The 26,521-nt window shown below is 41.3% G+C and overlaps 1 long non-coding RNA gene across 1 annotated transcript in view; it reads right to left on the reverse strand.

Annotated features, from left to right (window-relative positions):
• LOC131829565 (uncharacterized) overlaps positions 1–26,521 on the reverse strand; it is a 142,046-nt gene that overhangs the window by 95,628 nt on the left and 19,897 nt on the right. The window contains exon 3 of the long non-coding RNA XR_009352911.1: positions 548–623. This is a non-coding gene — a long non-coding RNA (uncharacterized LOC131829565). The remainder of the gene's footprint in view (positions 1–547; positions 624–26,521) is intronic.

A 26,521-nucleotide genomic window follows, 5' to 3' on the forward strand; every position in this document is an offset into this window, starting at 1 on the left:
GAAGTTTCAAATCAAAATGAGAATATGTTTCATTTCCCACAACCTTCTCTTACCCAAAAACTCTTCACCATAAACTTTCCCTAAACTTTTTATTTTGTGAGAAAAAAAAAAAATGTGTGCTCTGTTTTAATGCAGTTCTAATTCTTTCTGTGTCTTAAGTAATTGTACCTCATTCCAAAACACGTCGCCAAAAATAACCTGTGAGCAACATCCGCAGCTTTGTCTCAGCAGGATCTCCATACTTTATGGCTACTTTTATTCTGAGAGTAGCACACTCTTCCTCAGTGAATTAATCTTTCAGTGGAATTCCTTCTGCACTATTTAGCAAAACAGCCCCACTGGGGGCTAACCCACCCTCTATACCTCATTAGAGATAAGTATGTTTAATCCATTTCTGAATATTTTACTCTAATACTCTCTTCAGTCACAAATAAACAGCTGAATCAACCTGCCTTTGGTGCTGTTGGGTCCAGATTTAAACCTACACATACAACTGTGTGCCACCTGACTACCCCCCCACCCCGTCTGTATGGTGACTCAAACTTACCTTCTAAAGGGGCAGGAAACAAAACAGCCAGCAGGCTTCTGGCATTTCAGACCAATGGTGTATTTCCTTCTTCCTCCTACCAAATGTTAAGAAACTTAACCTGAGTTAGAAAAGTTGCTTCAGCTCCTCCCTCAGGCAATGTTCTATCCTCCATAGCTCCTCATTAGGGCTCAACTTGACACACACACACACACACACACACACACACACACACACACCCGCTCTGGCTCAAGTTGCCTGTCTGTGACTCCATCCACCCCCGTTTAGTACCTGTATCCCTGCCTCTGTTCCGGAATCTGACTGTTCATCCACACATAATAATCTGGCTCCTCCAAGGTCAATCAAAACCCTGGTAAAGAGGCCAGAAATGATGCTAATGGCCTTGCTGCCAAGACCACAAGACATGCTGAAGCTAGATTAGGATTTATTTTAAAAAATAGATATGTTTCTTCTCCATTACTTAGAAAAGAAAGAAAATTTAAAGTGTTTCTCAAAAGAAAAAAAAAAAAAAGTATACCCCAGGGTTGGCATTAAAAGAATCCATAAGACCCTGTAGGACAAGACTTGCATCATTTTCATTTTCTTGACCTGGGGGAGCTTTGCATGGATCCTGTTATTCTGGTCAGGGATAACCAGTGCCTCTCTGTTTTTCAAACTGCATTTGGGATCATGGACATACATATTCCTGTGTAGGGCTAGGAGCAGTCCCGCTTAAAGTGTGGTCCACAAACTTGTGCTTGTCCACATTGACAGAAGTAAAGAAATTGAGACATGATCCACACTGTTGTCAAGGATATGGAACTCGCTCTCCTACCTTGCTGGTGGGAATGCAAAAATCACACATTTTGAAGACAGTATGGCAGTTTCTTATAAAGTTAAGAAAATCTGTACACGGGGTACCTGGGTGGCTCAGTGGGTTAAAGCCTCTGCCTTCGGCTCAGGTCATGAACTCGGGGTCCTGGGATCGAGCCCCGCATTGTGCTCTCTGCTCAGCGGGGAGCCTGCTTCCCCCCCCCCCACCCGTCTCTCTCTCTGCCTGCCTCTCTGCCTACTTGTGATCTCTGTCTGTCAAATAAATAAATAAAAATCTTGAAAAAAAAAAAAAAAGAAAGAAAGAAAATCTGTATACTCACCATGCAACCCAGCATTCTTACTGTGAAGCAGTTACCCAAGAGAAATAATGACATGTGTCCACACAAAGATTTGTGTGTAACAGCATTATTTACAATAGCCAGAAACTGAAAACAGCCCAAATCTCTATCTGCTAGTAAGTGAATAAACAAACAGTGGTATAAATGCAAGGGGCTACTTAGCCAGAGGGAGTCATTTTGTTGTTTATGCAGTAAACTTAGATTGACCCTGCCCCTCCCGAGGACTTAAAAGCAAGTCAGGGATACCAGTCCCAGGTAGCAAAGCCCAGATACAAGGGCAGGTCAGGCCAGGTGGAGACATCCGATCAGTGGGGGGCGCATACTGTCTCCCTAGCTACCAAGGAGAGTGGGCCCCGTCTTTTGGGCACCAATTCTGACCAAGGTGATAGGCTAGTTCAAATATCTACTAGGGTAAATGGAAATTCAACTGGCCTCCCGTGTGTGACCTAGCATGACTGTGCAGCTTTCTCTGTGTGTTACAATCTCATTGCCCACCTGTGTGTGGCCAGGCTCAACCGCGTGGCCTTTGCTCTATAAAAGTTAGTCTGTGAGGCTGGGGGTGGTCGCCTCATTTTAAGAGACAACCCTGATGGGGCACCTGGGTGGCTCAGTGGGTTAAAGCCTCTGCCTTCAGCTCAGGTCATTATCTCAGAGTCCTGGGATCAAGCCCCGCATCGGGCTCTGCTCAGCAGGGAGTCTGCTTCTCTCTCTCTCTCTCTGCCTACTTGGGATCTCTGTCTGTCAAATAAATAAATAAAACCTTTAAAAAAAAAAAAAAAGAGAGAGAGACGGCCCTGACCAGTTGGTTTGATTCTCCATGCTTGGTGCGAAATAAAGCTTTGCTTGACCTTCACTTTGTATCAGTCTCGCTCCTTTGATCATGGACCCATTATTGGGGGACCTATCAATAAACATATTGTATAATATTATACACCAAAGAAAAGGAATGGACTGATATATACAACCACATAGATGACTATCACAAATACTATTTTAGGTGAAAGAAGCCAAACATGAAAGACGACATACTGTCCGATTCCATTTAGGTGAAATTCTACTAAAGGTAAAACTATGGGGAGAGAAAGCAAGTTCATGGTTGTCTGGAACCGGGGATCAGGGTGGAGGGAACACTGCAGAGGGACAAGAGGGAATGTTTCAGAATGATGGAACTGTTCTGGTTTGGGTGGAATTTGAATGACTGTATACAGTGATAGAAACTTATCAAATAGTATTCGTAAAGTGAGTAAATGTTATTATATGTACATTAAACCTCAGTAAAATGAGAGAAAGGGGAAGGAAAGAAAAAAGGAAGGAGATAGAAAAAGGAAAGAAAAGAAAAGGAAAGGAAAGGAAAAGAAAGAAAAAGGGAGGGAGGGAGGAATGAAAGAAGGAAGGATGGAGGAAGGAAGGGGGAAGGAGGAAGGGAGGGAAATAAGGGAAGAGGGAGGAGGAAAGGAAGTGGGGAAGGAAGGAGGGAGGGGGAGGGAAGGAAGGAAGGAAGGAAAGAAGGAAGGGAGAAAGAGAAGGTCAACAATAAAAGATCTTTGTTCTGAAAGTAAATGAAATAGTTTAAGGGGAAGAAATAAATTTTCATTTACCCCACCGTACCCCAAAAGAGAAGTCTGAGTCACAACCAATGAGTCTGAAGGAGAGGTATTTTTATTTTATACTATTCACACTGCGTTCCGAGATTCCTTTGTAAGTGGGATGCGGGGGGACAAGACCAGCACCCGCTGCCAGTCTGGCTCCGTCAAGTCAGCCGCTGAGTCAGGAAGCATCCTTAGACCTGAGGTAAATCTGAGTCTTTGCTATACACACCTTCAGATGAAGACTTCAGAGTGTGGCCCACTGTCTCTAAAGACAAAATGTCATTCTTACTCTAACATTAATTCTGTGTTCCTTTTCACTAGCACCTCAGAGAATAGCATCAACAGCTCAATGTTTACTTCAATGAATCAAGGCTGTTTCCATAGCAACACCTCTAATTCTCTGGAACTGCCATTTTATGTCAATTTACTATTAATGGAAGATGAAACAAAAGAAAGCACACAGAAGAGAGAAAGCTTAGTGCCAAAGACTGACAGAACAAGGTGCAAGAGAAGTAAATGTGTGATTGGCAAGACATTTAATACTTAGTGGGCTCTGATGCTATTCAACAGATAACCACTCCACATTAAGGTTTATGTAATGCTTTCATAAGACCATAGAGTCTGAGCTAAAATGGCCTTAAAAGCTGTCTGCAAACCTTCATTTTAGAATCCAGAACACTTAGTCCCAAAAGGCATAAGGGATTTAATGAAGGTCATTTGGCTGGTAAGGGGCAGAGCCAAGAGCCGAACACAGGACATAAAACTGATATCTGAGGCTCTTTCAGGCATGACATGATAATGTGTCTTTTACCTGTTAGTCCACGAGCTTAGGCTTAGCTAAATACTTTTTGGGGGATTCCATTGTACTGAATACCCAGAGTTTCACAACCTGGCCTACTAACAAGGAAGGTGAGGCCGTCAACGTGGTTACCAGGACCATTGCTTGTAACTGAGAAGTAAACTCAGATGTCATGTAGCAAGCACGTTTCAGCAAGAACCCAACTGCAAGAAGTAGAGACCACCCTAAGGATTTTACGCAGAACGTGATTTAATACAAGGAATCAGGTGCTTCGGAAATTGGTGGAAGGACTGGAAGACTGTGCTGTAGGCTAGTTCTCCAAGAATGACACCCAGAACCATGTGGAACTGACCATCCAGGAAAGCTTTCATGTCTGTCCCAACCAGGCAGGTGGAAAATCAAGAGGCTGCTGCTGGAAATTTGGGGTCCAAGAAACTGTCATTGTGGCTGAGATCCAGAATCAAGTAGCTCGTATCCAGAAGTCACTGGTACTCTCACCATCCACAAATCTGGAGATTGGACTGGACCACTTCCGGAAGGAAGAAAACACTACATTCTAGAACCACATGGGACATCACCAACAGCCCCAAAAGCAACAAGAAGGAGCCTCAACCTCATTTCCATCTTTAAATTTCTAATGAATGCATCTCACTGGCAAGACCTGACTTGCACCCAGAACCTTACCCATAGGGAAGTATAAAAATGTAGTTTTTTTTTTTTTTTTAAGATTTACTTATTTATTTGAGAGAGAGAGAGAGAGAGCAGGGGGAGGGGCAGAGGAAGACAGAGGGTGAATCCTCAAGCAGACTCTCTGCTGAGCACAGAGCTTGACACAGGGTTTGACCTCACCACCCTGAGCTCATGACCTGAGCCAAAATCAAGAATAGGATGCTTAACCAACTAAGCCATCCAGATGCCCCAAAATGTAATTTGTTTTAAAAGCTTTCTAATTTCCACTCTACTGGAAAATGGGCTAAATGAGGAGGGATGGAATGCTGAATGTCAGTTGACTGTGTAGTCAGGTGAAGGAACTCATTAAGCCCGTTGGTTGATGGATATTCATACAAATCCACAACCACGGATGTGTTACACCGGGAGGAAGAAGAATACTTTGGTGAAAGAGGGTAAATGAGTTCCCTAAAACACCACCAGAGGGAGGGAAGGGAGGTAAAGCTACCACATTACACAGCTTTCGACAGGACCATTTAAACATTTTCAGGCATGTAGCTCATGACTCAGTAATCCCACCTATATTTTTCTAGCCCAGAGAAATACCTGCACATGTGCACAATGGCATATGCATGAGGATTTGATTTCAGATCGTGTATAGCAGTGCAATACTTAGAAGTAAAATAATATTCATCACCAGAATAATGACTGACCAAACTATGGAAAAGCCTTCCTAGGAAAATTAAACATAACATTTTTCAAAAAGTAAGATAGGATGATCTGTATTGTCATTGAAGGATCTTGAGGACATACTGTAGAAATTGTTCTGGGTGCATAATTTAGCTGCTGGAATGACCAAGAGACAAACCCATATGAACAAGAAATGTTCTGCACAAATTTCTGGGTGCAGATGACCCCCTCAGACAGATGAAGGGTATAAAAAGAGGTTAGAGTGATGGGAAAGACATCCTGAGATGTCTTCAGGAAAGATTTCTAAGAGAGAGGAGAATTCCTTTTACCTTCCATTCAGGTCTAACAAGAGGGACTCCAAGGGAAAGCTTTGTTAAGTTGTGGAAGGGACAGAATGGATGGGGCCTGACTCTTCCCCCAGAAAATCTACAGGGTGGACAATGGCTGGTTTAGTGCTTTGTGTCAGAGCCAGAGAGCACCACTGCACTGAGAAAGACCACCTCTTTCAGCACATGAGAGCTAGAGGATGGGAGAAGTCTTCTTTGGGCCAGGACAGCCACAGAGGACTGACGTCCCCAGTTAGATGGCCTCTTGGGAATCCCAACTGGAGCAGGCAGCCCAGGGGATCCAACACATTTGCAGCAGAAGAGGAGCATCCCCAGACTGAGAGTTAGTACTTCAATATATTGAGGGGGGGGATTTAAACTACAACACAAGGAAATTGACCAAGCCATGAATAATCTGTTTTAGATCAACCAGGGAAAGAGTCCAAGACACCCCAGTACGTGAAAACTGTCTAACCACACCCCCCACACCCATTCTCACTTTCTCTCTTCTGCCTTGACCTTGGAAGGCAACAGCTAAAGGGGGATGGGGGGAGGTAGGCAGCAAGGAGCAGGATGCAGGATACATCATTCCCCCAAAGCAGACAGTCACTACCTAACTACAAGCTCTAGTGGGGAAAAGAGGCCCTATCTTTGAAGGAGAATTAAAATGTTGATTGATATCTTAGACCACACATTTTTTTTAAAAAACTTCCTATCCTGGAAACTTTCAAGCATACAAAAAGTAAAGAGAATAGAATAATCAATTCCCTATGTACCCATTGCCCAAATTCAACAATTATCAACTCATGGCCAGTATTTTTTTTTTTTTTAATATACAAGTTCCCCAGCTCCCCCTTCCCCAGATTATTCTAAAGTAAATCCCAGATGTTGTAGCATTTCACCCAGAGATATTTTAACATGTATCCCTGGAAAATAAAAGCTCTTTTTAAAAATAAAACATTTTTATTTTATTCTATAACCAACATATCATTATCATATTCTCAAAATTTTTAAAAAATCCCATAATATCCATTATTTACTAAATGTTCAACTTTCTCCATTTGTTGTATTAAAATTTTCATATATTTTCTTTATTCACCTGAGTAGCCAAAAAGATCTCTACATAGCAATGAGTTGTTATTTCTTCTAAGTCACTCTTAACCTATAGGTTTCTCTCTCCTCCCTGCCTTCTTTTTTCTTTACAATACTTTGTAAAGAAACTGGGTCTTTGTCCTCTGGATTTCCTGTGGTCTGGTTATTGCTGCTCACATCCCCATGGTGTTGTTTACCATGTTCTTCTGTCTTCTGTATTTTCTGTAAATTGGATGTTGGATCTAGAGCAGTGGTTCCCAAAGGTAGCCCATGGGAGGAGATTTAAAAAATCCTGAAGCCCAAGGGAGTTCCAGGTCAATTACATCAAAGACTCTGGGATTTTTAAAAACTTCTCAGATGATCCCACTATGCAGCCAATACTGAAAATCACTTCTCTAGAGTTCTACTCCTATTGAACTTCAAATGTTCCTTTCTTTGACAGATGTTTGTTGTATACTTTACACTGGATATTTAAAATTTCCAAAGTGACCTTTTGTTTTACAATACCATGAATATAGAAGTGTCTATGACCTGACTGATCAGAAGCATCTTGAGAATGGCCCTGTTTTCCATCCAACAGCAAGAAATGATTACTCTCCCTGAACAGATTCTAAAAGGATAATGGGAGGAAAAATAAAGGATGTTGGATCATGTCACAAATTGTTCTTAAGCAATGAGCCAGTCACATGTAAATAGATAGGGAGATATCTAGAAGGGCACACACAAAACTCATAGCTGTAGTAACCTCTGGGAAGTGACTGAATTTGGTGTGGCAGCAGAGTGTTTGTGTCTGTGTCCATGACAAATTTTAGTCTTATCACCAATGTTTAAATTTTGGATTGAAAATAAAATCATGTGTTAATTGTGTAAGTGAAGTTCATGAAAAGGGAAATGACAGTGGATTTTTTAACATTAAAATTTCACATTTTTCCTTTATAAAAGTATTATATTTTCACTAGAGAAATTTTTAAAAATAAAGGAAGAAGAAAAGTAAGCTATAAACTATAACTTCCCCACTCCAGACTTATTTTTATGTATTTGCAAAATTAGTTTATCATGGACAAAATGTCTTTCCTTGATTTTTAAACTTCCTCCCTGGTCATAGCCACCAGATGCCCATCTACTAATGTTTTTTTCTGCTTGAAATTTTTCAATCCCAACTCATAGTAATTATTTTATTATATATTATAACAATTTATATTTATCCCAGGTACTCTACCAGCTATCATTCTCCCAAAAACTTGAAAATGTGAATTCTTTTATTGTTCTCAATTTAGAGATGACAAGGGGTTTAGAGGAGATAAAAACTTTCCCAAGCATTTGGTGATGTTTAATCCCCTTTTCTTAGCTAGGAGGCTGGGGTGAAGCTGGCCAAGAGAGTGTCTCCTGTGTGAAGTTGCAAATATTTCAAAATCAAGAAATCCCTTCAAAGTCCTAAATTAAGCAAGTGAGCCAACAGTGATAAATCAGAAAAGTGGGAGAACTCAAAGATGGATCTAGAAGCCACAAAACCGAGCCAAGGAATCTGCAAACTACAGAGATACAAGCAGGGATGCATCCATGGAAGGGATAGATGTTTCCCGGCTGACACCTAGGGGAATGTTGCCACTCAGGTGTATATTTAGTTTGCTGAGATGGGTCAGGTACGGGTGGGCAGTCAGGTTCTGGGACCAATCCATTTCATGTACAGCTTAATACAGAATGTCAAGCGAATGCCTCCTTGATTGTTTTGAGTCATTGATGGCATAGAGATGTAGGGCATTGAGTGGTCACCCTCCCCACCCCACCCCCTGACTACTGTCCTCAGAAATAGCTAGCAGAGCTGGTTGTAAAGGTCAGCACCTTTACTTTTCCTGGGTGCTCTGGAACAAATAAAGCCATTTCCTCCTGCCACTGGGAGGAGTTCTTGATGGGGTAATCATGACCCTGACCTACGGATGTGTGCATCTAAAGAGGGGTTTACTTTATTTAGTTGAGTTTGGAAGAAATGCTCCTAATTGCACATTGCAACATTATCCCAAGTCTCTGTTTCCCAATTATATGTGTATTACAGTTAACCACTGAAAAAATAAAGGCAAATTGAAAGATGTAGTAACGTGGCTTTCTAAAACACAGGAAAAAATCTTAAATATATTTGAAGAGACAAATGTGTTATTTATTCCACTATATTTTTATGTTTTTAATGTGATTTTATTTTTTGTTACAGACAGCAGCCAGATAACCTAAGAGTCTTTTTAACATGTTTTTCTTGGTATTGACAGACAGAAAAATCTATTTTGTGCAAGTGGCAGCAGAGGGCACTCTTCCTACAGATTACTTTCTATCAGAAATTTCTTCCTAAAGGAAAACTGTTAAAATATCTGTATGTTAGTAAATTTATGGCTCCTCCTAAACATATACATAATTTTATTTATATGTGTATATATAATAGCTGCTTATGTTTTTATATAAATACATATTTGTAAATATATTTAATGTTAATAAATATATTTGTTTATTTAAATTATGTATATACATGTTTAGAAAGAGCCATAAATGTAACATACACAAATACAGATAAATAGATACATTACTTCCATGGTTTCTCCCCATCTATTAGTACTAAAACCATATGTGATTATGTTCCCTTAAGTAATAACCACTTTTTTCTCCTTACACATGTTAACTTCCTGTTTCACACTGGGAACTCAGTCTTTTTTTTTTTTTTAATATTTTATTTATTTATTTGAGAGAGAGACAGTGAGAGAGAGCATGAGTGAGGAGAAGGTCAGAGAGAGAAGCAGACTCCCCACGGAGCTGGGAGCCCGATGCGGGACTCGATCCCGGGAATCCAGGATCATGACCTGAGCCGAAGGCAGTCGTCCAACCAACTGAGCCACCCAGGCGTCCCTGGGAACTCAATCTTGAGCACAGGAAACTAGGACTTCGGGGTACTGCCCTCTCATCCTCCAGTTTATATGCTTTTTCTTAGGGTTCTCCCTGAAGAACGAGAAGCCATTTTTGGAGCATATCCAGCAGATATGCTGGAGGCATGTTTAGTTTCTCCTGTGATGGCTTTGGTTATGCTCTGCTGTGAGCTCCAACAGTCCTTCCTTCCTTTCTCTCCCCTCTCCTCCCATCTCCCTGCTCCTCCAAGACTTTCTTCACAATTACATGCTTCCATCGTTGTCCTCCATCTGCAAAGCCATAGACCTCACCATCCACACTACCCACTTGTAGCTGGTCTCCAGGGTGGCCCCAGTGATCCCTGCCTGCTTTACTTGTATATCCTTAGTGCCCTCTGGCCTCCAGCAGGGCTGATCTGCGTACCCTCTAGGATATTGTGACTTGTACAATTAAGGTCACAAAAGACACGTGGCTTCCACCTCGCTGTGTCTTGGATCACCGAGCCAGCTGCCATGCTGTGACAGGCTCATGCAATCCCATGGAGGGTCCTTGTTTCAACACACGGAACTCTCCTGCCAACAGCCAGCAGTGGCTTAGCCATGGAGTGAGCCACCTTGGAAAGCAAATCCTTCAGCCCTAAGAAAGCCTTTGGATGATGCAACCCTGGTGGCCATTGGACTACAGCCTCATCAGAATCCCTGGGCCAAAGCCACCTAAGCCACTTCCGAATTCCTAACCCATGGGAAATGTGACATAGTAAATGTGTATTGTTTTAAGATGCTAAGTTGGAGCGGAGTTTATTACACATCCCTTGATACAAATACTCCCCTCCCTGTGCTTAATAATGTGCTCAGCACCACTGGCTTGTGATCTCACATACCGGCGGTATGCTCTCCCAGGTTCCTCATCCATTTCAAGGTAAAATCCAAACCCCTCACACGGCCGGAGATTGAGAGAGGACTTCGATCACCCCCAACATGACTCCAGTCCCACTTTGTAACTGATTAAGTTCTTCTTTCCCTGCTTATCTCTTCACTTGGGCAAAAGACCCTTCAGGCAAAACATCTCTTGAGGGGAATGGAAACTATCCCCTCAAGCAATAAGGACTGCCCTGAGTCAGCAAGACTCGGCCCGACTGACTCCAAGACAATGATCTGCTGACCTGTACGTCCACCTGCATGAACCCAAGAACCTTTTCCTTGTACAAACCTGGAAATAGTTTCCTTACATAAAAATATATTTCCTTATATAAAATAATGCTCCTTATACAGACCTGGAAATGTTTTCAGCACTTTGGAGACAGTCTTTAAGACGCTAGTCCCCTCTCTGCCCGTGTCAGCCTCACTGAAATTAATTCCTTCTTCGTTTCACCACCTCTCATTTCTCTGTCTTTAGATTTTGTCATCAGTGAGTGGTTGAACCTGGTGTGTCTGGGACCCCAGGGCCTGGTGCTCTTGCATTCCTGGGCTCTGGATACAAGACCTCCCATAATCTGGCTCCTGCTTGCCTCCCCCCCTTATCCACTTTTTCTTCCCTCCCTCAGGGCCAGCTACTTGGAAACACCTTCATCTCCCTACATGTGGGTGGACACAATTAACTGGTAAAATACAGATTGCCCAGCTAAGTTTGAATTTTAGATGAACAACGAATGTTTCTTCTTGTTATACCATATTTGGGACATACTTATGCTAAAAATATTGCACGGCACACACTTATTCTAAAGGGCTCCTGGCTGTTTATCTGAAATTCAAATTAAATGGGGCATTCTGTATTTTTAGTTGCTAAATCTGGCCACCCTACAGATGTGAAATGCTTTCTCTCAGCTCCTGCCTGGATCACTGCACCTCCCCTCCAACTTCCTGTCCTGCAAGACTTGTAGCCCAGATATCCATGCTTCTGGAAAACCTAGGCTAACTGCCTCCAGCATGCACACACCCAGAACGGGTTAGGTGTGCCCCCCACCCTGCCAACCCTCCCACACACTACACCCATTATAGTTACTCATTTTCCTCCAGCACTAGACTGAACTTCTGGAGGTCAGGCACTCTTACCATGTAGCCTCAGCAGCAAAAACATAAACCGATCACAATTTATGATTGTCGCACCCTTCCAGTAAGCTAGTCACTCTTCTGAGGTATTTGCATATATTCACTCATAAAATCCTCATATCAACCTGAAGGAAGTACTACTGATACATCCCTTTTGCTTTTATCAGTGAGGCAGCTGAGGCACAGAGAGGTTCTGCAACTTCCACCAAGTTGCTCAGCACTGGCAAGGAGGTTGAAGTTCAACCCCAAGAGTCCAGTTTCAGATTAGAATCCAGCACCCCTGATGCTGAGCCAACAGTGGGACCTCTCTGCAGTGTTTGTTGAGCGGGGTTTTTTGTTTGTTTGTTTTTTTGGATGCATACAAGAACAATGATTTAACTAAATGTTTTCAAATAAGGTAATTTTCTTTAAACGGGGACCATGTTAAACTTGGTACACTCCGTCTCTATGCTTCCTTGCTCTCTCTCCAGCCACCATCACTGAGCACAAAGCATGGTGCTTTCCTCATGGGCCAATAGCAGTGAATCATTCAGGTCTGGTTTTCCCTCTTCCTGTCCTGACCACATACCAAGCAAGCAAGCATTCCCTAAGGAGGAATGACGAAGCATGTGCCTTAGGGCTAGAAGCTGACAGAGCACCATGGGTTAACAGAGTTCCAGAATGAAGCTTCCTTAGTTCTCATCCCAGCTCTCCTGCTTATTAGCTGAGTGGACTTGGATGAGGTCCTGAGATTTTGATATTCAAAATGGAAATAATGATAGTTTTCAATTCGTAGGGTGTTGTTGAGGAAATGAGATCAAAGGGGACGAAACGTGCAATACCTGGGATATAGCAGGTACTCAATAGTGTTCACACAGAAGTGTCTCAGCTTTTACATCTGCAATGACTACTCCACCCATTCCAGTGATAAGCCTGTGTAAGCCTGGCATTCCATGAATTTTTGTGACTCTCTCTTCCCCTTTCCCGTGTGCAAAATTTCAGAGAGGGGTGAGTTTACATTGATATCCTCCAGGGTTTCAAGGGCCAAGCTTCAAGATCTAAATTAAGAACACAAAATCAGAGAAAAAAAGCTGGCCTCAGAGCCCAAAGGGAGCTAGACTGGACCAAGAATATCCCCACTAGCCCCCACTTCCTGTCCCATTATGTAGAACTGGGTGGCTGGTCTCTGGACTCAGGTCAAGAAGCAGGAGAAGCCACGGTATGCTCCAGGAAATGAGGCAAATATTGTCTGCAGCCACATAACGCTGCACATCTCCAAGGCACCTGTCTGAAGGGGTACTCTTTACCTCCTGAGTGGCCAGAAATACAAGAGAATCTCGGTGTCTTTTTGGGGAGCGGTCCAAGCTCACTTAACCATAGGGGTGACCATGATGAAATGGATGGCTAACATTTTTGAGCACTTGCGACAGAGGGCACAGTGCTCACTTCCTTACATATAGTACCTCACTCATTCCCCACACCAATACCATCAGGTTCGGTACCAACATTAAACTTATTTTATAGATTGGAAAATGAATTAATTTGCCCAAGTCATACAGCAAGTAAGAGAAGAACCAGATGTTTAATTCTGTGTGTAGAAATAAACTCTTCAACTGCCCTCATCCCTATGGCTCCAGGGCTTCTTTTAAGGCCCTAGGTCCACACTTCCAGTAGATCCTTATGATATAACACACTTAGAGCTGTGGTTCCGACCGCATGTTAGAATCACCTGGAAACTGATTCACTGGACATTCCCTAAGCGAAATGAGCTGAATTTTCTGGATGGTAGGACCAATCATTGGACATTTTATAAGGTTTCTCTGGATGATTCCAATGCGCAGCCAGAGTTAAGAACCAGTCTCCTGACGAACATTCTTAATGGATATATTAAGCTTTAAAAAGAAATTCCCAAGACTCTCCTATCAGAAATCTATATGGTATAGTGTTTGCTCCTCCCTCTCCAAGGAACAATCTGTACAAACCGGAGGCGAGGACAGCTCACGGAAGGTTTCCTAAGTGTTTGACCCTCATCTACAGTGCCTGCATTATATGACTGGTCTGCTTTAATGCAGAAGTAAGTGCTTCCCTTGGGCCTTAAGGGAAAAACTTTCCCTGGGTGCCTGTCCTGCATTTGCCCAAACCTGAGAGTGAGTGCCTCCTTCAAGACTGCCCCCAGGGTATTAACCTTGACTCACCCAAGTCTTGACTCTGGGAGAAGTTCTTAGCATATTCTGTAATGTGTAAGACAACTAGGAAAAAAAATGAAGTGGCTCACATCAATGTATCATCATCATCATCATCATCTACATTTATATAGCACTTGTACCTGTTCTAGTTGTTTATTTACAAGCAATAGAAACCAATGTGGTTAAGAAAATAACTATTTGAAACACATGGAGTGGGTCACAGAACCCAAGGAAAAGCAGTGGCCTCAGAAAAGACAGAAACCAGGGTGCCTGTAAGGATCAAGGACCCAGAAACTCCTCAGGAAACCACCTTAGACATATGTCTACCATTCTGAGATCCTACAATCCTTCTCTCAAGATTCAAATCCACCGTAAGAGGTCCTATTTGGGTTCCTATGACAAAAGATTAGCACCTTGACAGACAGTTCCAAGAACACCATTTCCAGTAGGAAAGTTTCCCAAAGCCAAACCAGCAAGCTATTACAGATGGGGGTGGGGGGGTGGGCAGACACCAGGCAGGCAGAACCAGTAGATATTCACCCTAGTTCTGTGCCATTGGCAAGGTGTTCTGCACCCATAACATTCTACAAGATAGTCGATGCAGGACATATAGACTTCAGGTAAAGCTCTATCCTGACTCTGCCACTTCCTTAATGTTAGCAACAAGTACTTAGTAAATTAAAAGGGCACTGTAAATACACAATGCATCCTTACAATCTACTTTCTGAGAAACATGGGCTTGGAAATCAGAGAGATAATACCGATACGACCTTCCTACCACTAGACATGCAGAAACACAGCAAGGAGGAGATGTAGCCAGACAGGACCTTCAAGTTTAGCTCCTGCATATGCCAGCCACCCTTACCAACATCTTGTCCAGCGTTTCAGATCAGATGGTTTCTGAGCAGTCAGTCATACAGACAGACAGTACAGCTGGTAAAGAACATAGCTCTAGAGACACATTGCCAGGGGTGAAATTCTGACTCTGTCACTTACTTGGTGCAACTTAGGGAAGATGCTAACCTCTAATCTCAGTATCCATATCTGTCAATCGGGTGTAATAATAAAACAGCACCCACCACATGGGAGCAACCATAAATATTAAGAGTTAATATGTACAAAGCGCTTTGTTCAGAACCTGGTCCACAGTAAGTACTAATCGGCGCTCACCATTATCAACACACCATGGTTCCAAAGTTCTTGTTCATGGAAAGAGCTCCTGGAAGGTTATAACGAATGGCCTACTCCTATTTATAACATTTGGATCTGCTTCAGAGAAAGCCCTCTGCCCAGGTCATGTAACAAGGCTCTCTGGGAATGGACTGGGGATTTGCTCACTTCTTCAGCCCTTTTCATCCCCCCTTTCTTGGCAGCAGAGCGTGAAAACCACCAAAGGTGATCTGAGATGACAGTTCACGGCGCAATCTGCTTCATCTGTGAAGATCAGCTAAGAGCCTACTAATGTGACCAGCTTCTTCTGCCTTGGTTCTTTCGTGACTTAGAAGTACAGGTACCCTGAGGACTATGTCCTCACCTCCATCACGGCTTAGCCCACCTGCTTGCCCAATCTCTTCATCAGCTGACAGTGGCTGTTTTCGGTGAATGGAAAGACAGGATATCCAGTTAAATTTGAATTTCAGATAAATGGTGATTATCTTTTATTTGTTGTTTATTTGGAATTCAAACTTAACCGGGTGTCCTGTGTTTTATCTGGCTCCCCTACATCTGCCCACTGTAAACATACGTGCTGCTAGGCTTCCTCACAGCAGCCCTATCTAGCCCAACAAGACCCAAGATGTGAAGAGAATTGCTTCTATTGAGCCGTAGATGCCAAGCCAAACACAACATTTCCTGGCAATAAAAACCCACAAGATGCTTGCAAATTACAGATCTGTGCTCAGATACATGGGGGAAACTCTGCATTCCCTTCAACTCCAATCATCTCCATCCCAGTTTAGAGATTATTCTTTTCTAATATTTTGGTTCTTTTTATTATCTATGTAATAATATTATTACGTATATTATATGTAATATTACATAGAGTACAACACATATACTATTATCTATGAAATAAATGCATATTTCAAATATTAACTATATACACAAAAATTTATTTAGATTTATCCCCTTTTAAACCAATTTCCTCGCTCACCATTCCTTCTTAAATCTGAGACCTTTCCTCTGGGATCAGGACACCCTTTTTGTGAAAAATAACTTAAGGTTCCCTTTAGTGAAATCTTTTGGTGGCAAATTCTCACTGTTTGTGTGTCTGGAAATGTCTTCCTTTTACCTCTATCTTAGAAGATAGTCTGATTGAGGACAGTCCTCAATTCTGGATGGTTACTTTCTCCCAGGATTCCATTCAGCATTCCACTGTTTTCCAGCTGTGGTGTTGTGACTAAGAAATCTGCTATCGTGCCATTAGTGACAGACATTCCTCTGTATGTAATCTGTCTTTTATCACTGACAAGATAATTTTTATTGTTTATCCTGTTACAATAGGTTTAGATATGAATTTATTTTTACTAATTATACTTTGGATTCATTATGATTCCTAAACCTAATAATTTATGTCCTCTATAAATTCCATACTATTTCCTGCCATTATCTATGTACATATTATCTCTTCTCTCCCTATTCTTTCCTTCTGGAACTCCTATTAGACATAGTAACATCGGCACAACTTCTGTTTCTTTCATTTTTTAATTTTTTTTTAGATTTTATTTATTTATTTGACAGAGATCACAAGTAGACAGAGAGGTAGTCAGAGAGCAGTGGGGGGTTGGGGGAGAGGGGGAAGCAGGCTCCCTGCTGAGCAGAGAACCTGATGCAGGGCTCAATCTCAGGACCCTGGGATCATGGCCTGAGCTGAAGGCAGAGGATTTAACCCACTGAGCCATCCAGGTACCCCAATTTCTGTTTCTTTTAAACTTTCCATATTTATCTCACTATGCTGCTATCTGAATAATTTCTTCAGATTTACCTTCTGGTTTACAAATTCTGTTTTTAACAATATCTTATCTTCTACTTAATCTGAACATTGAATTTTAATTTCAATAATGATGCTTTTATTTCTACAAATTCTAGCTACTTCTTTTTCAAATCTACCTATTCCTTCATAAACACATCTTATTCTTCGTGTTTTTGTTCCCCCTTTCCTTTATTTAAATAATTTAAATACTTTCATATCCAATCATTCTAATATCTGAAATCCTTGGAGATAAAATTATGAAGTTAATTGTTTCTGCAAACTCATAATGGTTTATTTCTTTACATGTTCTGTAATTGTAGATTTTGAACTCATGTCCTGTGGACTTCATCTATGGAAATACCTAAGGGCTTGGGTGGAGAATGAGTGCCTCCAGAAAGGAGATTTGTTTTCCTGTTCATGGAGCACTAGAGCATCATAATCTGAAACTATAATAAGTTAATTTTTTTACCTTGTGATTTCTCAGATGATAAAGAGAATCTGTTATTCTGAACTATAATGTGAGACTTTTCCCCACATAAATAATATAGCCCAAGATAGAAGTAACCCTTGTCATCTCCCTTTTCTTTAATGGATATTTTCTAGTTTTCCTTTCATCCAGCAGAGTAAACATATGATGATCCAAGCTTAATGGAAGTGTCTTGGTTCTAACTTGGGTCTCTCCTGCAGTTGTTAAAACTCAAGAGTGCTGGGTTTCCAGGATTGGAAAATGCTTCCAGTTCACCTGTGGCTTTAACACTTGCTTACTGGCCTGGATTTTCCTTTGTATTTTTGTCCCTGAGGATTTCCCTAATTTTACACAGCTGTGCATTTTACTTATATATTTTACCTGGAAGTTCTAGGTGTTTTGTGAAGAAAAGGTTTTTAGGATGTCTGGTTCCCTACGTTATTAGAAAATGGAGTCCTAAACTGCATTCTCAAGCTGCCTCTTGGGGACTCACCTTGCATGTCAACCAATATATTCAGAGTCCTCAAGTAAATAAACCAATGAAGACTTATGTAAATCAGTATTCCTGGATTTTATTTTTTTTTACCCTGAAACCCATTGTCCAAATAATACTTATCCTTTAGAGCTAGTTAATTCCTGGAACACTCTTCAGGAAACACTGGTCTAATAAGCCAAAGAGTGATAGCAAGTGAGCGCCTGTTTGGTGGTGGAAAGAAGCCCTTCTTGATAAGCCTGGGGAGTGGCCAAGGAAAACTTTACCAACCTATCATTCTTGCATTCCTGAGGGCTTTTTTGCTTTTTGTTTTGGGTCCTATGTGGAAGCAGAAACACTGTATGTTTGCTCCTCTCTCTGCCAGCACACAAGGCTAGTGTTGTCTCTCTTTTCACAGGGAAAGAAGGGAAGTAATATCCACTCTAGCTCTTGATTTCATGCCCAGAAGTTTCCATGTTATTATTCTAGATGTTGAAATTTTCCAAACCCAGTGACATGCTGTGTTTCGGTGGAACAGTTGTATAAAATCTGTTCTGCCATTTTTGAATAAGGAAACTTATTATATTTATTTTTAGACCATAAAGTGTCTATTTTTCTGACAGCTCAGGAACAACCAACATTGAAATACAACTTTGCATAGAACTGCTCCTGACTGAGGGACAGAAGTTAAACTAGTTTTCCAAAAGTTGACAAAGTTTAAATTAGCCACCTAAATGGAATATAATCCTATGATTATGTTCAACTGAGTCACAGTGCGTTAAACGGACATGTCATTAAATTCTTTCACATCCGATTATACACAGCACATGGGCTTCTGGAGCAAGATTTGGCTAAGTTGTGGAGTTGCATGGTTAAGAAAATTAAATCTGTGAATATTTTCAGAGACTGAAAAGTAGAGCATTGTTATGGAAATTATAGTAATGCATTGTTAAAATCAAACTTTACATAGAAAGTAAATAGGAGAAATAAGATTTCTCTAGGAAATATTTTTATTGTTTGTCTGATTATAGTAAAAAATTTCTCAGAAGAATGGGGTAAAGAATTGAGCCTTTTCCAGCCCTAAGGTCTGTCTTTAAATTTCCTTTACTGCCTCTAGTACTACAGATTTACTAGACAGGCTTCTAAAACAAATAATCTAGAACAAACAATGGCTATATTATTGGCAATATCTTTCTAGGGTGACTGGAAGACGCTGTACCATGTAATTGGAAGGCAAGCGTGGGCAAAATGGTTAAAACTGTTCTTATCATCCCCAGAGAGTTCTTGACATTGATATCATAGGCTGAGGATGTTGCTGTTGCCATTGGGGCTTGGGGCCTTGCAACATGTCATATCTAATTCGTAGGGAACAAGCAGTATTAGTTCAAGGAAAAAGCAGGCTTACCCACCTCACAGAGAAAGAGAAACCAGTCTTGACATCATACAGTGCCAACCTGAGTCTGGTTCAAGGTGGACCACCTGCATCCATCTGACATTAACATTATCTACCCCAGGGATAAGAACATGATTGTCTAAGGTCAGGGTAACCAGTTGTACAACTGCTAGGTTGAATCGATTCCTGTACCATTGTCTGAGGGAGTAGAATATCGATAAAATCCTTCCTATCCAGTCCACGTTAGGGATGATTTAGAGATAGGTCTACACAATATACTATTGCCTGAGACACCCATGGAAGGCTGTTCTCCATTTCCTACCCAGATCTGGAATGGAATGGAAGAAAAACAATTCACCCTCTAGTCCCACCATCTTCCTGAGTCAGACATGTTCACTTCCAAACCTCTCAGTTGATCCAGACCGTCTGAACTTTTCCTCAAGAAAAGCTCCATGGGAACAGGGAGGCATCATTTTGTTATCAGGCTACCTTCACAGACCTACAGAGAGAAGAGGGGATCTGCTACATGTGCTTATGTCATAGCCATGTCCACATCACAGAGGAAGAGCATGACAGAAGTACAGAAAACTCAACACAAACTGTCAGAGTTGCCTGCCTTGTGGCAATAACCTTGAGATGACTTCACAGGGGCAGAAAGCACTCAAGTTCACATCCATGAAGCTGTTCCCAAACCAGGCAACCCCAACTGTCAAGCCACACAATAGGGTCAAGATGGGTATGAAAAAAGGAGGAAAGTGATTAGATATAGAGACTCAAAAGTTCTAACATGCCCAGAGGGCTCTTCACACCTGCATTGGCCCCTGCACCCAGCTTTGTGAAGTTCATTCACCAGCTGTGAGCTGGTCTAATGTATATGCTATTATACCACATTCATCTCAAGTTCCCACATAGGAGTTCATAGTGGGTCCTGACCACCTTGACATATTCTCATGACTTAAAGTCCTACAAGTTTCCAGGTAGGGGGGGGAAAAACCTAAAAATAAGTAAATAGGTAATGGAAAGAAGGTTTACTTTTTTTTTTTTTTTTAAAGAAGGGTAACTTTAATTTATTTGCAATTCTCAATTCATGAAGCTAATGGTATGATGTTTATTAAATTTTGTGAAGAAAAAGTTTGGTAACTATCAAATTTTATAGCCAAGCAACACAAAGACTTTTCCAGAAGCATTTTGAAGTCAACATTGGTAAATGGAACTCATCATTTCCCCTCAAAATGCAACCCTTCTCTGTGTTTCTCTTTCATGAATGGCATTACCATATAACTATTTCCAGACAAAACATCAGAAAAGCTTTTTTGCTTCCTTCCCCTTCCTCATGCCTCATATTCAAATACCAAGCTGTGTCACTTCTACATTCCAATGAACCCATGTTTTTTCCTTTATCCCCAGTTCCTCCTCCTTAGTTCAGGTAACCATCAATTCCCACCTAGATACTAGCGCGGCCGGTTAGACTGTCTCGCTCCTTACTCTTGCCTTTCCTTCATCCATCCATCAATGCCACTAGGCTCTTTTCTCACCAGGAAACTTTCAAGGACTCCGTAATATTCTTTAAGGAGTATCTAAACACTTTTTCTTGGCCTATCAAACCTGCAGGATCTAGCACCAGCCTTCCTCCCTAGATACTTCTCTTGCCTCTTTCCTGCTCGCTCTGCATTCTGCCCTTGTTCTTTTCAAGTGTCCAAACACACTGTGCTCTCTCCCATCTTTGCACAGGATTTCTGGCTAGTTTCTCTTCACTTCTGGTCTCTACTTAGATATTCCTTCTTTGAGGAAGCTCGCTTGAGCCTATAAGTCAGGTTAGATGGTACCCCATGTAATTCTGTAGGACCCTGTATGTCTTTCAGAACACAGCATTTTGTTGCAGGTTACTGACCCATATCTTTTCCCCAGAAAGTGCGTGCCTATATAGCACCAATGCATAGCAGAGTGCTCCCATGTGGTGACCTAAACAAATATTTTGAATGAATGAATAAGTAAATGAATGAATGAATAGCTGTTCAACTACTTATAAGACCTACCTCTTCTATACTATTTCTGGAAATAATTATTTAAAGATAAACCTGGGCTGAATCAGAGATAATAAAGATTAGCATAACAACAATGGGAAAATTGCAGTTTGAAAGGATAAAAATATCTCTCCTTATTCAGTTTTCATGCCAACCTCAGGAATATAGTTGAATTATGCATTTCCAAGTGGATCCTGCAGTATCAGGATAAAGTTTCCTGTGTTCTTTTAATTAACTAGTCACTGTATTCCTCTCTTCCTTCCCCAGTGTAATGCTTCTTGAGCCATAATCTACACCCAACCAATCAGATGAACTCTCTTGACTTGATGACTATTTGAAACAATAACTGCTGTTGTTCTTCCAGAACTTGCTAACAATGGCTAAGTTTTTAACTTGGTTGGAACACTATGCCAGAAGAAATACTTAACAAGAAGTCTCCCCCCTGCCACCTCCACTTTATAAAACCAGACTTACATGGAACAACATAATGGACATTTTTATGGCTGAGCAATTTTAATAATGACACTTGGATCCTTAAATCTTATTTTAAATGATTCTGAGAATTCTTTTTTTTTTTTTTTTTTTTTTTTTTTTTTTTTAGTTAGGAAATTTAATAAACTTTCCAGGGATAGATACTACTCACTAGATCTCTCTTCAGAACATCAGGATCTGTCAAAATTCCTGGGTCAACTGGAATTTAAAATACATAAATATGATCTTGACAACATGCTCTTAGCCATGTAAAGTTATATAGGAAAAAGACTATAAAGAAATATATATAAATATAAGGAGAGATAATTTCTATATATTGGGAATCCAGGAGATCTGAATTTTCTTTTTTTCTACTTTTCTGTATTTTTTGAGTGAGCATTTTTTATTTTCATTGAAGGTGGACATTACTTTTACAAAAATCAGAACAATTTACATATGTCCACAATATTAACTAAGTAAAAGAAAATGTATAAAGAGAAAAATGGGTGGGAGGAAGAATTCCAGAATTTAACAGTTTCTATATGATTTCTGTTTTCTGGCTTTTTAATGTTTTCCAAATTTTTTACAATCAACAGAGCACATATTAATGGGGAGAAAATCACCCTCTTTTCTTAAGTAAAAGGTGATTAATACAAAGCAATAAATGCCACCAAATTGGGGGGGAGTTTCAACAGTAAGCAATTATTGTAAGATTATTGGAGGAGAGTTCTCTGTGAGCCATGTGAAAGGAATGGCCTCATGGAAGACAGAGCTTTTGCTAAGCCTTAAAGCGTGGGCAGGTGTGACTGTGCGAAGAGGACAGGAGGAGGCACTTCAGGCCGGGAAAGAAACCTGTTCACCACGTGGAGGCAGAACGTACTTAATTTAAGGGAGATCTCATACAGGGCAGTGGTGGGTGATGAACATAAAGTTGAGTTCCACTCAGCTGGGGAGGACTGTGGGTATCCAGCGAAATATCTTGAGTTTATTCTGCAAGCAAAACATCAGCACTTCATATCATAAATGCCCAAGCAGCCCAGGAGATGATTTGCAATTATAGCTGACCATTGAACAACACAGGTTTGAACTGTATGGGTCCACTTATACATGGATTTTAAAAAATAAATACAGTACAGTACTCTAAATGTACTTTCTCTTCCTTAGGATGTTCTTAATAACATTCTCTCTTCTATAGCTGACTTTATTGTAAAAGTACAGAATAACTTATATAACATGCAAAATATGTGTTAATCAACTGTTTATGTTACTGGTTAGGCTTCTGATCCACAGTAGTTAAGTTATAGTGAAGTCAGAGGTTATACATAAATTTTCAACTGCACAAGTTGGGGTCAATGCCCCAACCTCTGTATTGTTCAAGGACCAACTTTACGTTCAGGTGGTTGTTTCCACCAACAATTGGCCAGTTCCAAAGGCATCAAGATTTTCACTGGTGTCGTCCCATTTCATTTTGTGACCTGTATTCCACCTTCTCCTTCCTTCTTTCTAATATTCTTCCCATTTCTGAAAGCTCTTGATTTCCTGGCTACCCTCCCAACCTTCCCCATGTAGAGAGTTCCCTACTCTACAAAACCATCCTAATTTCTTCCTCCCACCCACTCCATCCAAGAACATTGCTCCTCCATTCATGTTATTGATAGTGGATGAGAACTTATCTAGTTATAGTAATTCATAATAAAGGAGAAATTACTTACAAATTTTAACAATTACTTTGGTATTGACACTGTAATAGAGGTCCTTGTTAACCCATTATAGTTAGAATAATGGAGGAAAGGAGGTAAATTTTTTGAGATACTTGCCTCATTCTCAAGCTAACAAAGCCAATTCAACTTCCCAGAGCCAACGACTTTGGAAAAGTTGTCCATCCCTTTACATATTTGTAAACTCAAGACTGAGAGCTGCAGGAAGCAGAAGCCAGGTGATCATCTGCACTCAGGCCAATGTCAGGGAGTGCCAATGCTCACAACAGATGTTATTCTCCTCTTACTACAAAGATGGTCAATGCAGGTGAGTAATGCCAGTGAGTGGTGGTTTGACAGATATGCCTGCAGTCTAAGGACAGAACCAAGAATTCCCTTGACCCCTGGATTTGGATCACATGTTTTCCTGTTTATCCAACTGCCCTCCTATTCAGGGCACACTCAACCTGAGCCTGTGCCAATAGCCAAGAAGGAGGAGAAGAGGAGATATGCATGGATAGCATTCTGTGAGCAGGAAAGGGGGAGGTGGGGAGGTGATATGTGGAACAGATGCAAGGGCTGGTTATTATTAGTGCCCTTAGTAAACAGGAGAGCAGCTTACCCAGGGATGAAATCAGCTGTTTTTGTACTGGGGAAAGTTCCAGAGACAACTGCCTCTGCTCTCTTCCCAGCTTGATCTGACTCTCTGAAATTTGAAACTGCATTTCCTGCTTCTAAGTTCTTCACTCTCAGTGTACTTGCTGAAGCCAGGTACATAACTGGATAATAATAATAATGATAACAACAACTATTGTAACTATACATCCAGGAAAAGTTCTAAGACTTCATATATGTAAACTCAATTTTCCTTATAACCACCCTCTGATAGAGAGGCAATTGTTGTCACTGTTTTAAAGATGAAGTCCTGCAGCCCAAAGAGTTGTTCAAAAACAAAATTCAACTGAGTAAGTATAAATATCTGACTGGCTCTCTTGAATCAATTCATGAATCCAGCAGCCACACATCTAGCAAATAGAAGGAAGATCTGAACAACTGTACAAAAAGGAAGGTTTAACCTTAGGAAGGAGCTGGGACAGGGAAGTCATAAACAGAAGAAAGGAACATTTCAGGTAAGGTCACCTTCCTTTGTGGAAAGGGTAGAGGTTTATCATGTAGATTACCTCACTAGTGCTGATCAGGTAATTCTCCATTGGCTAAAGGTCACATCCCTGGGAGGGGCTGAAATTGCAATTAGGTTACATAGTAAGTCTTGAGTTGCTGACATGGGGCTTAGCATAAGTGACTCCATTTGGAGTCTATGGTTTGCTAACAGAGTTTAAGTCACTGTCCAAGGTCACCCAGGTGGTAAGTGGCAGGGCTGGGATTTGAACTCTTCCTAATCACTCTGCTGCACTGCCCTTGTTTACCAGTCATCCAATCATTTTGGTCACTGGCTTCTTCCAGGAATGACTCTTGGTGTCTCACTATAACCCACGTTATCAGCCCCTCTGCCACCTGCCTAAGTGTCCCCTGGGTTAATGTTTCTCAACCTTAAATGTACTTATGGATCACTGCAGAGATCTTGTTAACATAAAGACTCTGTTTCAGTAGTTTTGGGTGGAGCCTGTGATTCTGCATTCTTCACAAGCTTCCCAGCCAATGCTGCTAACCTAAGCAAACTCAACATAACACCTGACTCCGTATCACAGACACCAGTTCTGTTTTCCTCTCTGCCATGTATGGGGCTGCCTCCAAAGCAGATCTGTCCCCTCCTGGAACCACCTGATAGACCTATGAAAAGCCTTGCATTTGCAAAAACAATCTACAATCCCAGCTGCTGCCTCATCCTTCTCCACCCGCCGCTTATTCCCCCTCTCTCTGCCCTCCCTTTCTCCTCACTTGTCCCCTCTCCCTTTCCCCTTTGTGTTTCTTTTCTCTCTGACCCATAACAGCTTCAGCTGAATAAACCTCACTATAGTTCTCGTTATTGGAGACTTCTCACTAAACAAACACAGCATGTGCTTCTTGCCACCCAGAGATTCTGCGATTATGATAATAACGTCTACAACAATCTGTAACCAGCCTGAAGGCTGCTCACTGCCGTGGGATGTGAGCACAACACAAAGAGGAGAAACGTGGGAAGAGAATTAGGGGGAAAAAAAGCTTGGAAGAACATTCTGTACTGTATATATGATTTACAAGGGGCCTTGATTATTTATTATGAACATTATTCTTCTTCCCTATAATCACAAGAGAAAAGAAAACATATTGTTTCATTTTAGGGATATTACAGAGCACTGGGAAGTCTCTTGGAGTTCACAAACAGCAAAAACAGGATGGCTGTCACGTTCACAAAGCCTGAGGAGCTAAGGAGGGCACCACGTGCTCCCACCACTAAGCTGGGCTGCCCACGCCTGACGACCAGCAAGGCCACCTCAGGGGCTCCCGCTTTATGATCCTCCAACACTGTGACTTTTTTTTATTCGGTGGGAACTTCTGATCATTGGAACCTGATGAAAGGGAGGGCCTTTGTGCATATAATGGTATAAGAAACACCATCTCCTTAAAATTCCAAGGTTTCACAAAAGCCTGAAAAGGGGACCCTAGATTCAAAACTATCCAGATGTTATGTGTCCTCCCAAAATTAATTCAGCTTCAGTGTGGTAGTTTTTGGGAGGTGGGGCCTTTGGGAGGTAGTTAGGTTTAGATGAGGCCATGGCGGTAGGGTCCTTGATGGGGTTGGTGGCCTTCTAAGGGAATGAAGGGAGCTCTCTTTCCCCAACCCATTTGAAGATACAAAGAAAAGTCAGCGTCTGCAACCCAAAAGAGGAGACATAGTGAATCCAACTATGTGGGCAACCTGATCATGGGACTCCCAGACACAAGTCTGTGAGAAAAAATTGTTGTTTAAGCCATTCTGTTATGGCAGCCTTACCTAAGACATCACCTAAGAGAAGCATATTAAGAAAGACTAGTGCTGGTGAAATTGTACAGAAACCAGGGGTAGCATCGTTTAGTGCAAAGGAGTACAAAGAACATTCAGAACATGCCACCTCTGCTATCTT

Source organism: Mustela lutreola, chromosome 4 (genome assembly GCF_030435805.1).
Source record: "Mustela lutreola isolate mMusLut2 chromosome 4, mMusLut2.pri, whole genome shotgun sequence".
NCBI lineage: Eukaryota > Metazoa > Chordata > Mammalia > Carnivora > Mustelidae > Mustela > Mustela lutreola.